The sequence below is a fragment of the Lynx rufus genome, unplaced genomic scaffold (assembly GCF_022079265.1).
Source record: "Lynx rufus isolate CCGP_SWC_20201006 ecotype Redwood Valley unplaced genomic scaffold, mLynRuf1.p SCAF_1, whole genome shotgun sequence".
NCBI classification, from domain to species: domain Eukaryota; kingdom Metazoa; phylum Chordata; class Mammalia; order Carnivora; family Felidae; genus Lynx; species Lynx rufus.
The window spans coordinates 152148792-152163384 of NW_025814823.1; positions in this window are offsets into that span (position 1 = coordinate 152148792).

The window sequence follows — 14593 nt, forward strand, 5'->3', positions numbered from 1 at the left end:
CATTAGTAGTAATAACCATGCAATCACTGCTAGTTCAAAATGTGGTCCTGAACATTTTCATCAACAACAACTGTACTTTTAAATGATTCTCAAAGTTTTACTGAGCTATGATTTCCAGCTTATAATCAAGGAAGGCCAAATTTGGACTTCAAGAAATATTCTAATTACTTGGAAAATTCATGAACTCCCTAGAAACATGACTACAGAGTGACAATCTGAGGGAGAATCCTTTAACAGAATAAAGGGTCCATAATTATAAACAGAGAGACCCCCCTCAAAGCAGTGCACACTGAAATGAAGGTGGCTTTCTCTGCAAATAGTGCTTGATAACCAGGAAAGGGATATTTTAAGTTGGAGAACCCGTTAGCTTTCATTTTGTTTTATTTTAACCTTGTATTTCTTTGTAATTACACTATAAACAGTTCATCACAGAAATCTGTTAATATGCTGCAGATGGTGAGGGGATCGTACAGGGCTTTGTTCTTCAGCATCTTGGTCATGCACCTCATCCAAATAGGTCCCAATGTTACATTTAAGAAGAGGTATTTATGTTCTAGCTACTTTTCTATTGTTCACAAAAGAAAAAGTATCATTCTTCAGAACCAAACACAAGAAACTCAACACCTGGGTTCTCTTTGACTTCCCCTGAAACTGTATTTGACTGTATAAAACATATTTACTAAACTTTAAGTGTTTAAGAATGTAAAAAAAAAAAAAAAGACATTGTTACTATTTCTGGAAAATTGCATAAAGCTTCATGAATTAGTCTTTACAAAATAATTTGAACATCTCACAGTTTCATAGAACTTCTAAATATTATAATATCATTTCAATATGTACTTTTTAATCTTTTAGTTTTATTCAAAATTAATGTCTCCCCCCTAATATTAGTAAAAACTATCAGAGTAAGCTGAGTAACAGATTTCAGCATTATCAGTAAGGCAGTTTCTGTATGCCTTGCCAATATCTTTGTAGGTCTCCTTGTTAATCATTTTACTTTATTATTTATTCCACATATATTTCCATGAAGAGTTCTTAACTTGATGAAAATCTGATTTCTTGATCCACAATCAAATCTTACTATGGCCAGCTGCTATGTCTTCATAACTGTGAAAATATTATATCTCTTTGCAAGTTGGCTCTAATACAAGGAAGGTTACTAAAGTAACCCAATTAAATTGAGCATATCTGCAAGTTTAGATGATTATTGCTGTTGTCTGTGAGGGCTGGGATCCAACGTGATGGATTGCTGGCTACCCTAGTGAATTCTAAAGGGGAAAAATATCCCATTCTGGATTAGCTTGAATTGGCTTACATAAAGGTTTTATGATGCAAATTGGAGATATTGGACTTAGTAACAACCTACACTATCTGTTATATTCTTCTGTCTCATAGTCCTAGGAAGCTTTCTTGAGTGTGACGCTCCATCCTCATTAATAAGCTCTGTGTTGTACATCTTTGTCTGATATGAAGCTGCCATACCTTGTCACCAATTATAGACTCTGAAAAGACCCATCTCATTATAGTACTTAAATTGCTTGTTCCTGAAGGTGATGCTTGGTGTGTCTCTTCTGCCTCTTGCCAACAGGAAAATCACCCTTGAAGTGAATAGATGTCAGTCAAAAGCTACAAAAGAAAAGCAAAAAGAATTAATAAAAAAAAAACCTGGCTAGAATATTTATCAGCTTATTGCACATAAAAAAAAAAGATTAGAAAAATAAAATGCAAGGCTAAAAGACACACTTTTCAACACTTTAATCGTATGAAATACATCTGTCCATGCATTTGGGACAAAGCAGGTATTTTTTTAATGCAAATCATACATGTGGACTATTCACCATTCTGTCACTGTCACACTAAGGGAAGGAGGTAATGTTTGCAAACACTTATTCTCTGTTTCTCATTGCATCACTAGGTGACAGGAAACTGAGCCCCACGTAAGAGAATTCTTATCCTTGGATGGCATCGCTCTGTACGGCAAACCTGGTACAAAGGGGGTTTTAGATAAATTGTGACTGAGCAGTAAATTGAGACATCAATTCATAGGAATTGCTAAGTCAACTGGGCAAGAAAAGGCATAGCAGAATACTCTTCTGCTAAAGGAAAGCTAACGTATCAGTCTTGAGGATATGCAAAATGCATTTGAAATGTATTGAAAGGACATCTATTCCCAGATATGATAAAATTCTATTTATTCCATTTCAAAACAGAAAATTTCTTCACAAATTCCCCTCACTAATAAACCTCATTATAATCATGTGGAGGGAAAAATGTTTGCGCTCATTTGCTTTTGGAATGTACAAGTTTGTTTACAAGCTATCCAATCAAGACTATTTTAATGATGGGGACTCTCCAAAGGCAATCTCGTTCAAATATCTGTCCCACACTGTGCCCAGAACTGAGTCAGCCAAGGGCAAAATGAACAGGCTCAGAAACGTCCTCAGAAACTAGCATGCAGGTCCTAGCTCAGCCCCTGGAATGCAAATATATCCCAGTCCTTTACAATATGTATCAAAAGTATGTGCAGGTCTTTTGATGTTGTTCAAAATGTTAAGCCTTTTTTGGAAATTAAATGTTCAATATTAACACCATTAGACTTCTCTTTAACAAGAAGGTCAATAAATTATGCCCATTTATTTAAAAAGCCCCCTTAGTCTAGTTAACTATACTCTCAAATGCGGCGAGAACATGTTCTCATATGATATCCATTTGTGTATACAGATGTACCCACATACAAGCTTTCAGAAGAAACGGAGAAAAAACAATCACATCAGATAGAGAACATTCATATTGAAAACACACTTGGTACAAGACATTTGTACAGGATATAACTCATATTTCTAGTTCCAGACTTGGTATTATTGCCACCATTTCCTCATAGGAGTTTGTGCAATCTAAGAGTACATGATCTGAATCTGAGAGATAGAGCAAACTTAACTGTTCACTCCTGGACAAAAGAGCAATGGAATTCTGGCATAATCATTCCATTCAAAACAGCCTTCCGTTAGTTGGTATTTAGGAGCATTTTGGCCTTTTTTAGCAGATCTGAGAACTTAGAATATTATTATTATCACTATCTTTTTACTAGTCTTTACTAGCCTTTACTAGTTCTACAAAGGTTATAGTAAACTGTAAAGGATCAAACATTTGTAAGTTCTTATTACAACCCAGTTCCTCAAGGAGAAGTTATGATGCATATAAAGGCATTTTGACATTTAATTAAATAAATGAATATTTTTTGTCAACTATACTGTGTAGGTATTTTTTAAAAGAAACTTAATTAAGTAGAAATCCAAAACACATGTTGGATTGAAGTTGAACTCACATTTCCCCAGTTATCAAATAAACATGAAAGTATAAGTGCTAACTACGATGAAGGCAAAAAACCTCAACACACTTTATCTTTATTTAGTACAGAATAAATAAACTCTTTCTTTGAAGAAGGATACTGTCTCACTTCTGATAATGGGGCAATTTTTTAAGTAGGATTACAGGGAAAGGATTTTTTTCTTGAACACATCATTTCATATGTGATGTTGGTAGCAATATATGATAACTGAAGACTATTTACATCACTACCACTTTATTCTCTGTGTATATCAGTTTGACCATAAGCATGCACAAAAAAGCCATGTTCCCTTGTCTGAAAAAAATGCCAACTCAAAAATGCAAATAAGAAATGGCATTAGACACAAACAGCGATTTGTTTTTCAAGAAAAACAGTCATGTAAGGAACTGAGTTTTCTTTACTGCACACGACTTAGGAGGCTACATACATTCTCCATGGCCAAAACTTACACTTGAGTTTGTGCAAGAAACAATTAGTGATAATGTTTTTCTCATCATACCTAGCTCCTATTAATAAACTTTTTTTTTTCGAAGGTGAATGTGGACACTCTCATTTCCTTTGCTTCTCTTAAAACCAGTGACCTTCATCTTCCTCTTAGGTTCCCAGTTTCTCCCTGGTCCTCCCTTAACAGAACACATGCTGTTACTGTAACTGTCTTCACTAGTCCTTCATATTCCACTATGTGCTGCCTTCCGTCCCTTGCACTTTTCAGAAATGTATTCTTCCACTGTGAGACGTTTATCTTCACTCTAAGAAGATTCTGCTATTGATGTTTGCAAATATTAATAATGAAATGTGTCACTATTAGATACCTAATACCATAAAATACCCAGAATCTAAGGTCATTCAGGGTGGTTTCATTTTCTGCTTAAGTCCTGAAATCAGAATTACTTTGTTTTCCAAACATAGGAATATATTTTTAAATAGTTTGGTAGAGTTCAGTAATTATCTAAAAGATAGCTCATTTTAATGCTAACACTTTTTAGAGCTATCATCTTTGGCTGTGCAGTTTGGCATTAAACTATCTTAGGGTATACTATTCAGACAGACAACAAGATGAATCACCTCCTAACTAAGTTCCTGCAGGGGAAAAACGGCACTATAGTGCATTGGCATCCCTGGGTGAACTTGAACTTCTAAGCTCCACAATGTAGGGCCCTAAACATCTTTAATAACGTGGTTATTAGTATTCATGGGAGTAACAAATGATATTTTTAGAGTGCTGATTATTACATTTTAATATTAAAGAGAACTGCAAACATAAGCACATGGGTGTCTCCCTGAAATAGTGAACATTCATAAAGAACAATTACTAAAAGGCTCTGTTTGCCACAATCTGGCTGTCTTGATCTGTTTCAAACAGTGAGTCATATTAGATAAATAAAAACAGAAGACATCTTTGCTCTTCTCACACAGGTAAAAACCAGCCTGTATGGAAAATGTTCATAAAACATTTTCACTCTGAGGACTTACAAGAATACAATCTTCCTCTCACTGCACGTATAAAGTACCATCTAATAAATCAGGTATACTAGCTCCAAAACCAGTTTGGGTTTTTGATTCTTCGATTACATAACTGGTAATGAGAGATTCAAATATTACATGTAAAGTAAAAAATAGAACACTGTATTTGAGAAACAATTTTTCTCTTATCCTTTAATATTACTAAACAGAACTCAAACTGGGTTGCCATCACTTTAATTTCTATCTGTTATACACTTCTAATGGCCAAAATATAAATGAAATGAACTAGCAGCTTTTAAGTTCCTATTCAGAACTATTTTTAATTGAGATGGTGACTCCTTGCTGAGAATTCAAAACCATCTTCCTTTTTTAAAAGAAAAAAAGTAATTTTCTCTCAAAGGGATATCTGCCTCTGAATGCTTTCGTAATTCTGTGTAGATTTATTTTTTGCTATGGCGTACTCATATTTACTTAAAAAGCAATCAGTAAAAGCAAATTGTTTATTTTTATTTCCCTCAAAAATATATAAAGGGATTTAATTTCGAAGTATATACGTATTAATGATCAAAAATTTTTAATTCTACAAAGTAGACCAGAGTTTAAAATTACCCTTTTGCTTTACTAGGTAAGTAGACAAATTTTCAAAATTATTTTACTATCAACAGAGCATTCAACTCAACATTTGCTGGAGTACAAGAAGAATCATATAGCTGATGTATAAAATGTATAAAATATTATGCAATGTTCTTAACATGAGGAAAGTTACAAGAAATCAAATACTTGGGGGTGCATTCTGCATTCTTATTTTTGCTTTTAAGGAAGAGATTATCCTTGGTTTCTGTCAAGAATAGCATTTATAAAACTTCTGTTCTTAAGGTTAGTTCTTATATTATTTCTGCCTTTCATTTCTACAGCTCCCCCTTTTTGAATCAACGTAACTAAAAAGACACTCAAAGTTTTCTAAAGTGTGGCAGCAACCCATTTCCACAACCTCAATTATATCTAGATTCAGGTTCCAGCCTCACAGGAAGTAAATAAGAAGGTCTTGGGAAGAAGGAAGAAAAACTCATAAAGATCATGAGTTTTGCAGAGGAAGCATGTCCAGCTGTCAAATAACAATCAAATGCCCTGGTATTTAATGTAGAGTTAAGTGTATTCACTTAACAAATTGGTCCACCTGGTTCTCTTGGAAACCTTGATTTCTTACCAAATGATAGTGAATGCTTGATAAGAAATGTAAGAAGGATTAATATTTGACCTACTGTGAAATGACACTTTACAATGGGAATATATATATATATATATATATATATATATATATATATATAAATAAAATGGGCATCAAAATCACTATTTACCTATAGTCATTTACTTTAGAAGCAAACCTAACCTCAGTAGTCTTGGATCATTAATGTATTGGAATTCATACAAAAACTATTGGACATAATTATGAGCCCAGATAATTAAGAAAGTATTAAATGTTACTTTTACAATCTACTTAACAAGGCAAAAAATAGTCATAACATTTTTGATGAGCATCTACAAAAAAGTAAATAAATTCAGATATTAGCCTTTAAATGGATATTTTAAGTATTAGGAATGTTCTTTTTTGGTTGAAAATATCAATTTTTCAACATACTAAATATGAAACAATTTTATCTTATATACAGCTTAATGTAAATAAAAGAATGGTATAAACTAAACCCTGCAAATGTGAAGTCATGAACTAGGAAACTATCCTTCTCTTTTTATATTAAGAGTAGTTTATAATATCTTGACTATATCAGGTGATATGAGAATAAAAGAATATATGTGTTACAACAAAGCAGCCAAGAATATTCAATGGGGAAAAGATGGTCTCTTTAATAAATGGTGCTGAGAAAAATGACAGCCTACTGCAAAAGACAACCTGGGCCACTATATTTCACCATACACAGAAAATAAGTCAAAACAAATCACAGACAGATATGTTGCTTGACATAGATCCTGGTGATGACTTTTTAAATATGATACCAAAAGCCAAGAAAAGCAAATAAACGAGTGGGACTATAGGAAACTAAAAAGCTTCTGCATAGCAAAAAACAAAGCCTCACCCCCAAAAAACAAAACAAAACAAAACAAAAAACAGAATGAAGCATCAATCTATGGAATGAAAGAAAATGTTTGGTGTTTTAAAATTATTTATTTATTTTAGAAAAAGAGAAACAGTGAGGGAGAATGGGAGTGGGGGAGGGGCAGAGAGAGAGAGAGAGAGAGAGAGAGAGACAGACAGACAGACAGACAGAAGCCCAAGCAGGTTCTGTGCTGACAGTACAGAGCCTGATGCAGAGCTTGGTCTCACAAACCATGAGATCAGGACCTGAACCGAAATCAAGAGTCAGATGCTTAACCAACTGAGTCATCCAGGCACCCTGTGAATGGAAGAAAATATCTGTAAATTATGTATCTGATAAGTGACTAATATCCAAAATATATACAGAACTCAAACAATGCAACAGCGAAAAACCATGTGATTACAACATAGGCCAAAGACTCAAAGTAGTTACACAGATAGCCAACAAGTACATGAAAAGATTCTCTACATCATTAATCATCAGAGAAATTCAAATAAAAACCACAAGGAGACATGACCTCACACCTGTAAAATGGTTATTATCAAAAAGACTGGAAGTAAACCAGTGTTGGCAAGAATGAAGAGAAAAGCAAACTGTTAAGCCCTGTTGGTGGGAATATAAATTTTAACAGCCACTATGGAAGAGGACATGGAGGTTCATCAAAAAATTAAAAATAAAACTGTAATATAATCCAGCAGTTCTTTTTCTGGGTAATATTTTTTAATGTTTATTTATTTCTGACAGAGAGAGAGAGAGAGAGAGAGAAAGAGTGCGAGTGGCAGAGGGTCAGAGAGAGAGAGAGACAGTATCCAAAGCAGGCTCCAGGCTGAGCTGTCAGCACAGAGCCCGACATGGGGCTCAAACTCACGAACCACGAGATCATGACCTGAGCTGAAGTCAGACATTTAACCAATTGAGTCACCCAGGAGCCCCTCTACTTCTGGGTATTTATTCAAGAAAATGAAAACATTAATTTGAAAAGACATATGCATGCCCACGTTCACTGCAACATTATATACAACAGCCAAGATATGGAAACAACCTAAGTGTCCATCAATGAATGAGTACACACACACACACACACACACACACACACACACACACACACACAATAAAATACTATTTAGCCACAAAAAAAGAATGAAATCTTGCCACTTGCGAAAACATGGATGGACCTTGGGGGTATTATGCAAAGCTAATTAATAATATATATGTACTATAAGTATAAAATATACAATAAATACTGTAATATAGTATAGTATATAATATACAACATAGTAAATATGTAATAATATAATAATATAGTAATATAGTGTACATATATGTATATGTATTAAATAAGCGCATAAAGAGAACAGATGGGTGGTTGCCAGAGGTATGGGGTGTGGAGTGGGAGAAATGGGTGAATTTTTTTTTTAGTTTAAATAAGTTGAATTTAAAAAATGAAAAAAATATATATATATAAAGAACAAAGACATGTATATATGGTGAAGTTAACCAAAAGATAGACTTGATTCCTTTTTGTATTAAATTAAATCAGTATGCAGGTTCTGTGCTGACAGCTCAGAGCCTAGAGGTTGCTTCATATTCTGTGTCTTCCTGTTTCTCTTGGCCCCTCTCCTACTTGTGCTCTGTCTTACTCTTTCTCTCAAAACTAAACATTAAAACAATTTTTTTAAAAGGGGGTGCCTGGGTAGCTCTGTCAGTTAAGCATCCGGCTTCGGCTCAGGTCATGATCTCATGGTTTGTGAGTTTGAGCCCCTCGTCAGGCTCCGTGCTGACAGTGCAGTGCCTGGAGCCTGCTTCATATTCTGAGTCTTCCCTCTCTCTCGGTCCCTCCCTCACTTGTCCTTGTCTCACTCTCTCAAGAATAAATAAACATTTAAAAAAATTTATAATTAAATCAGTATGTAAAAGTGTGGCCCGATGTAATGTTGTCTTCTATTACAGTAAGTACTTTTTGCTCTTATGAGAATAAAACATCTGCCCAAGCCTTTTTTTTTTTTTTAATGACACTAGCTCCTGTTCACAAATATGGTATACTTTTTGTATATTTGCTCCAAACTCTTTCATGTTTCCACTCAGTTGTCAGGATTTTTCAACACTTTAATTCTACTAATCCTATACTGTTTGCATTTCTGTCATCTCTGGTCCCTTCATGAATTGTCTAGCTTAAGGCAAGAGGAAATCTTTGGTTATAAATGGGAAATAGCATCTGAACATGCTTAGAACACTGGTACTATATCAGACTCTTAAGGGAAAAACTTTCCTTCTTGACCAAAACAACTAAAATAGATTGATGCAGAGGCAGAGACAACAAATGGTTGACTCCAAACATAGATAATATTCTATCTAAAGCATCATCATCCAATAGAACTTTCTGCTGTGATAAAAGTTCTATCACGAACCACTGTAATGTAGTTGCTAGCCACATATGGCTGTTGAATATTTGAAATGTGACTACTAAGACTGAGAAACTGAATTTGAATTGTTGTTTATTTTTAATTAATATAAACTTAAATACTTTTGTGTGGCCACTGGCTATCATTTTGGACTGTGCTCTTCTATAATATTAAGCAAGATACCATGGTTAATTTGGTTTGATCCCAAAGCCTGGAATGTTCATTACAAGAAATCTCACAGAATTGAGAAAGAAGCTTACATATGTATGTAAAAATACATAGATTTTTTATACTCTACATTTCCCAAGAGATTACTGCAGGTTATTTATAATGTTCCTTAGCTAGATTTATATATTGTTCTATAAATTATGAATTTCTAAATATCCCATATAAGATTTTATCTTTTCCACATTTACTATGTAACTCAGGTTTAAAAATTTATTCTACCTAGAGTATAATATACTCACTTATTTTTAAATTTTTGTTACAGAAAACTTCAAATTTACTTTTTAAAGAATACTCTAGTAAACCACTTTATACTCCTGTATATTGATACTTATACCCATTTCTCTCCAAGTCCATATTATTTTGAAGCACATCATAGCTGACTTAAGAGGCCAAGCTCTTAACTGCTACACTATGCTATAGTGAGACACAGAATTGTTATTTTTATTTTTTTAGTGTTTATTTTTGAGAGAGAGAGAGACAGGGTGCGACCAGTGGGGTCAGGGAGAGTGCGAGACACATAATCGGAAGCAGGCTGCAGGCTCTGAGCTGTCAGCACAGAGTGTGACGCGGGGCTTGAGCTCCCAAAACACAAGATCATGACCTGAGCCAAAGTGTGATGCTCAACTGACCGAGACACCCAGGCACTCCAAGAAATGGAATTATTAAATATGTCTAAGGAGAGAAGACACAAAAGTGAATTGTTTTTTAAGAAAATTATTAATCTGTCAAGAATAATGAAAATTCAATTGAAGAAATAAAAATTCAAAGAGTAACAAGAAGATACCTCACCTCATGTCAAGAAATATCCACAGCCTGAAACATGAGGAAACAGATGAGAGTTGTAGCTCTATGCTAAGTGATGAGTGAATGAACTCACCCGTGGAAAAGACACATATACACTACTGACAACCAATGTGACCCAACATCCCAAAGATGGAAGAAATTTAGAAGGTAAAAAATAATAGTAACAAAAACAATAAAATTTGAAAGACTCTTTTTACAGTTCTCCTTCCATTCCTCTACTTCACTAAGTCAAAAAGTATAGCCTCCTCAGAACCAAAGCATTCTCTGAATAGAATGTCTGAAGCTCTCTGAAGCATGGATAGTGATTTTTCTCACACAGAATGTCTGACGGATGTGGATGCATACCTTTTTAAATCAGTGTCTGGCACAAATATCTGTCAAGGTCTTTGACACCTTGCAGTATTCAGCACTATTTCTCAATGTCCTCAACGATCTTTATTTCCCAAGGTTCACTTTACAAAGTTTTTTTTTTTTTGGCAGTTGATTCTTATTTTTATTTCACGAATGATTCTCAGACAGTTTTCAATTTCCAAACATCTTTCCTCTTCTATCAGTAAGCTTAATTAACACGACTGTCTCAACTGAAAGAATGAAAATATATGCATTTATGTCAATAGAAGTGAAGAGTTACTGTATAAATTATGATTACTAAAGATAAATTTCTAGACTACTCTTTGTATTGAGTAATTGTGCCTAGACATTATAAAGTCTTCAATTTTTGGAGAAGTGCTACCTGACAATACCTAAACAGCAAAACTTGTAATGGTTGTTAAGATGACAGAACCATGTGTTGAGAACATCTCATCTCCTCTTAAATATAATTGACTGAAAGGGAATATACAGGAAAAATAAAACATAACCTTAAACTATGATTTATTCTTGCAATAGAATACTAGTCAGCATTTTTAATTAATTAACTAGAGAAGGAACTATACTAGACAGTCAGGACATATGTCAATATACATAATGTTGAGTAAAGCCAAGCAAAGTACCAAATTACATAGTATTTTTTTCAATATATAAAGTTTATTGTCAAATTGGTTTCCATACAACACCCAGTGCTCATCCCAAAAGGTGCCCTCCTCAATACCCATCACCCACCCCCCCCACCCCCAATCAACCCTCAGTTTGTTCTCAGTTTTTAAGAGTCTCTTATGATTTGACTCTCTTCCACTCTAGCCACTCTGGAAAACAGTGTGGAGGTTCCTCAAAAAATTAAAAATAGACCTACCCTATGACCCAGCAGTAGCACTGCTAGGAATTTACCCAAGGGATACAGGAGTACTGATGCATAGGGGCACTTGTACCCCAATGTTTATAGCAGCACTCTCAACAATAGCCAAATTATGGAAAGAGCCTAAATGTCCATCAACTGCTGAATGGATAAAGAAATTGTGGTTTATATACACAATGGAGTACTACGTGGCACTGAGAAAGAATGAAATATGGCCCTTTGTAGCAACATGGATGGAACTGGAGAGAGTGATTCTAAGTGAAATAAGCCATACAGAGAAAGACAGATACCATATGATTTCACTCTTATGTGGATCCTGAGAAACTTAACAGAAACCCATGGGGGAGGGGAAGGAAAAAAAAAGAAAAAAAAAACAAATTACATAGTATTAATAATGTCATATGTGTAAATATTAACATATCCAGAATATACATATGTATATTTTTATATAAATGAGGTACATAATTATATAAATATCATATAAATATTTGCACACATATAAAATATTATTGAAATATCTATATACAAATCATAATATATTTTTATATTATATATATATAAATTTACAATGCATAAGATTCAGAATTGGAGAATTTTTTTGCAAATCATGTATTAAGTAACTCCTCTCCAGGATACATAAAGAACATTCATAACTCATCAATCAATAAGTAAACAACCCAATTTTAAAGTGTATAATAATAGATCTGGTAGGTATTTCTCCAAAGATGATATGTATGTGGGGACTAAACACATGAAAGGATGCTCAACATTATTAGTCATTCGAGAAATGCAAATTAAAACTACATGAAGTAATACTTCACACTCACTAGGATGAGGAGAAATTGGAACCCTCAAACATTCTTGGTAGAAATAAAAAGTGGTACAGTCATTTGGACAACAGGTAATTCCTCAAAATAGTAAAGAATGAGTTCTAATATGATAAGCACAATTGCACTTCTAGGAATATACACAAGAGATAAATAAAACATATTAAACAAAAACATGCATATGTATGTTTATAAATTTTTTCTTAACTGCCAAAAAAGTGGGATATGACCCAAATGTCCACAAAGTGATAAAAGGCAAAATAAAAAATGTTTTATCCATACAGTGCAGTTATTATTTGGAGGTAAAAAGAACAAAGTACTACAACATGGATGAACATTTGAAAGCATTATACTAAATAAATGCAGCCAGTCACAAAAGACCATGAGATATATGATTTCACTTCTATAAAATGTCCAGAATAGGCAAATCTATGGAGACAGAAAATAGATCATTTGTTGCCAAGGGCTGGAGATACTGCAGAGGAATGGAGAGTGGCCCCTACTGGATCCAGGTGTCTTTTTAGTGACCCAAACATGTTTTAAATTTTTTGTAATAATGGTTACAATGGTTGTATATCCTCTGAGTAGACTAAAAAGCATTGAATGTACACTTTCAATAGATGGATCATAGGGCAGGGGAATCATATATCCAAACAACTGTTTAAATAAATAAATAAATAATATATATATTATATATATAATGTAAATATATATAATATAAATTTATATAAATAAATGTATACAATATAAACATATATAAATATATATTTATATATATTTTGGAGTAATACCTTGATTAAAGAAAAAGTAGAAAGGGATGCAGGTGCTTTTGATACTTGTGCTACTTTTTAAAACACACAATGTTAAGATTTCTTAAATGTAATTTTAGACATGCTGTATCTGTTAATGTTTTTGTTCTTTTTAAAAAAGTTTTAAATAGTTAACACTGAAATTAAATATTTAAAACATACTTAAAACCAAGGGTAGGAGTTTTCACATAAATATCACTTATTCTTCATAATTCTCTAAGATATGCCTATTTTGCATACAGTGAAATTGAGACTTGGGAGCTCAGTTGAGCATAGTTACAAAGTTAATAAATAGTAATACCAAGATTTGAACCCAGAGCCATCAGTTACACAGCATCTCACACTGCACCATACTTCTTAGCCATCTATCTAATAAAGCAATTTTATAAAGAAATGTTAAAGGACAATTTGGTAACATTTCCACTAATATTTAATTTTGAAAGTATTTAATGTCGCTCAAATAATTCATACTCTAGTCTTGCCAGACAGTTCATCTTCAACCTTCAAAATAGTCTGGCATCAAAACATCTCTGGATGTTTAGCCTGGCAGGATCTTAATTACCTCTTTAACTTTCTCAGGGGTAGTAGTTAGATCTCCCACTTCTCCTATTTAACTTCTGATGGTCTGTCAACATCAGCTTCCATCTTAATGCTGAAATGCTCCAGCACACAACTCAGCATTTTTCCTGCGTGACCATGGTTTCCTAAAGCCAACATACTTCCAGAGCATAACGCAGACAACTAGCCTTTCCTTCAGCTGAGTTTCTAACCCAATAGTTGCCAACTTCAACTCATATTACAATTATCTAAAGAATTTTAAATATATTAGTTTCCCAGACAAACTTTTGCACTATCTTAAAATTTTTATATTATTTTTCAGTTTCTTTATATTTGTAGTTTTCTCCTCCAACCCATTATTTCCTTAGACTGATCTCTTAAAGACCCAGGCCACTTCACCTTTTGAGTGTTCCATAGTTTAGATCTTGCATGCTCCTGGTATATATAGTTAAGCATGTGCCTCTGTTCTCTGTGTTTCCTGTAAACCAGAAGTTGGCTAGAGAAGCTTGGTTGGACTCTTTTGGTCTTTTGTCACGTCTGTGAGGAGTGTTGCATCCTTAGACCAGCAGGAATATGATGTTACCATCCATCGATACTAATGCACAGATATATAATTCACTGAAGTTTGAAAAATGGTGACAGATGAATTCTATCATTTTCTGACCTATGAATTGGAACATATCTTATAAAGAAATACTTCTCCTTACCTACCACTTGGAAAAATACATGTTTGATTCTTTATCTCTATTTACTTATTTTTAAGGTAATGGTTCTCTTCTTTTGAAGTAACCCACTACTCATTTT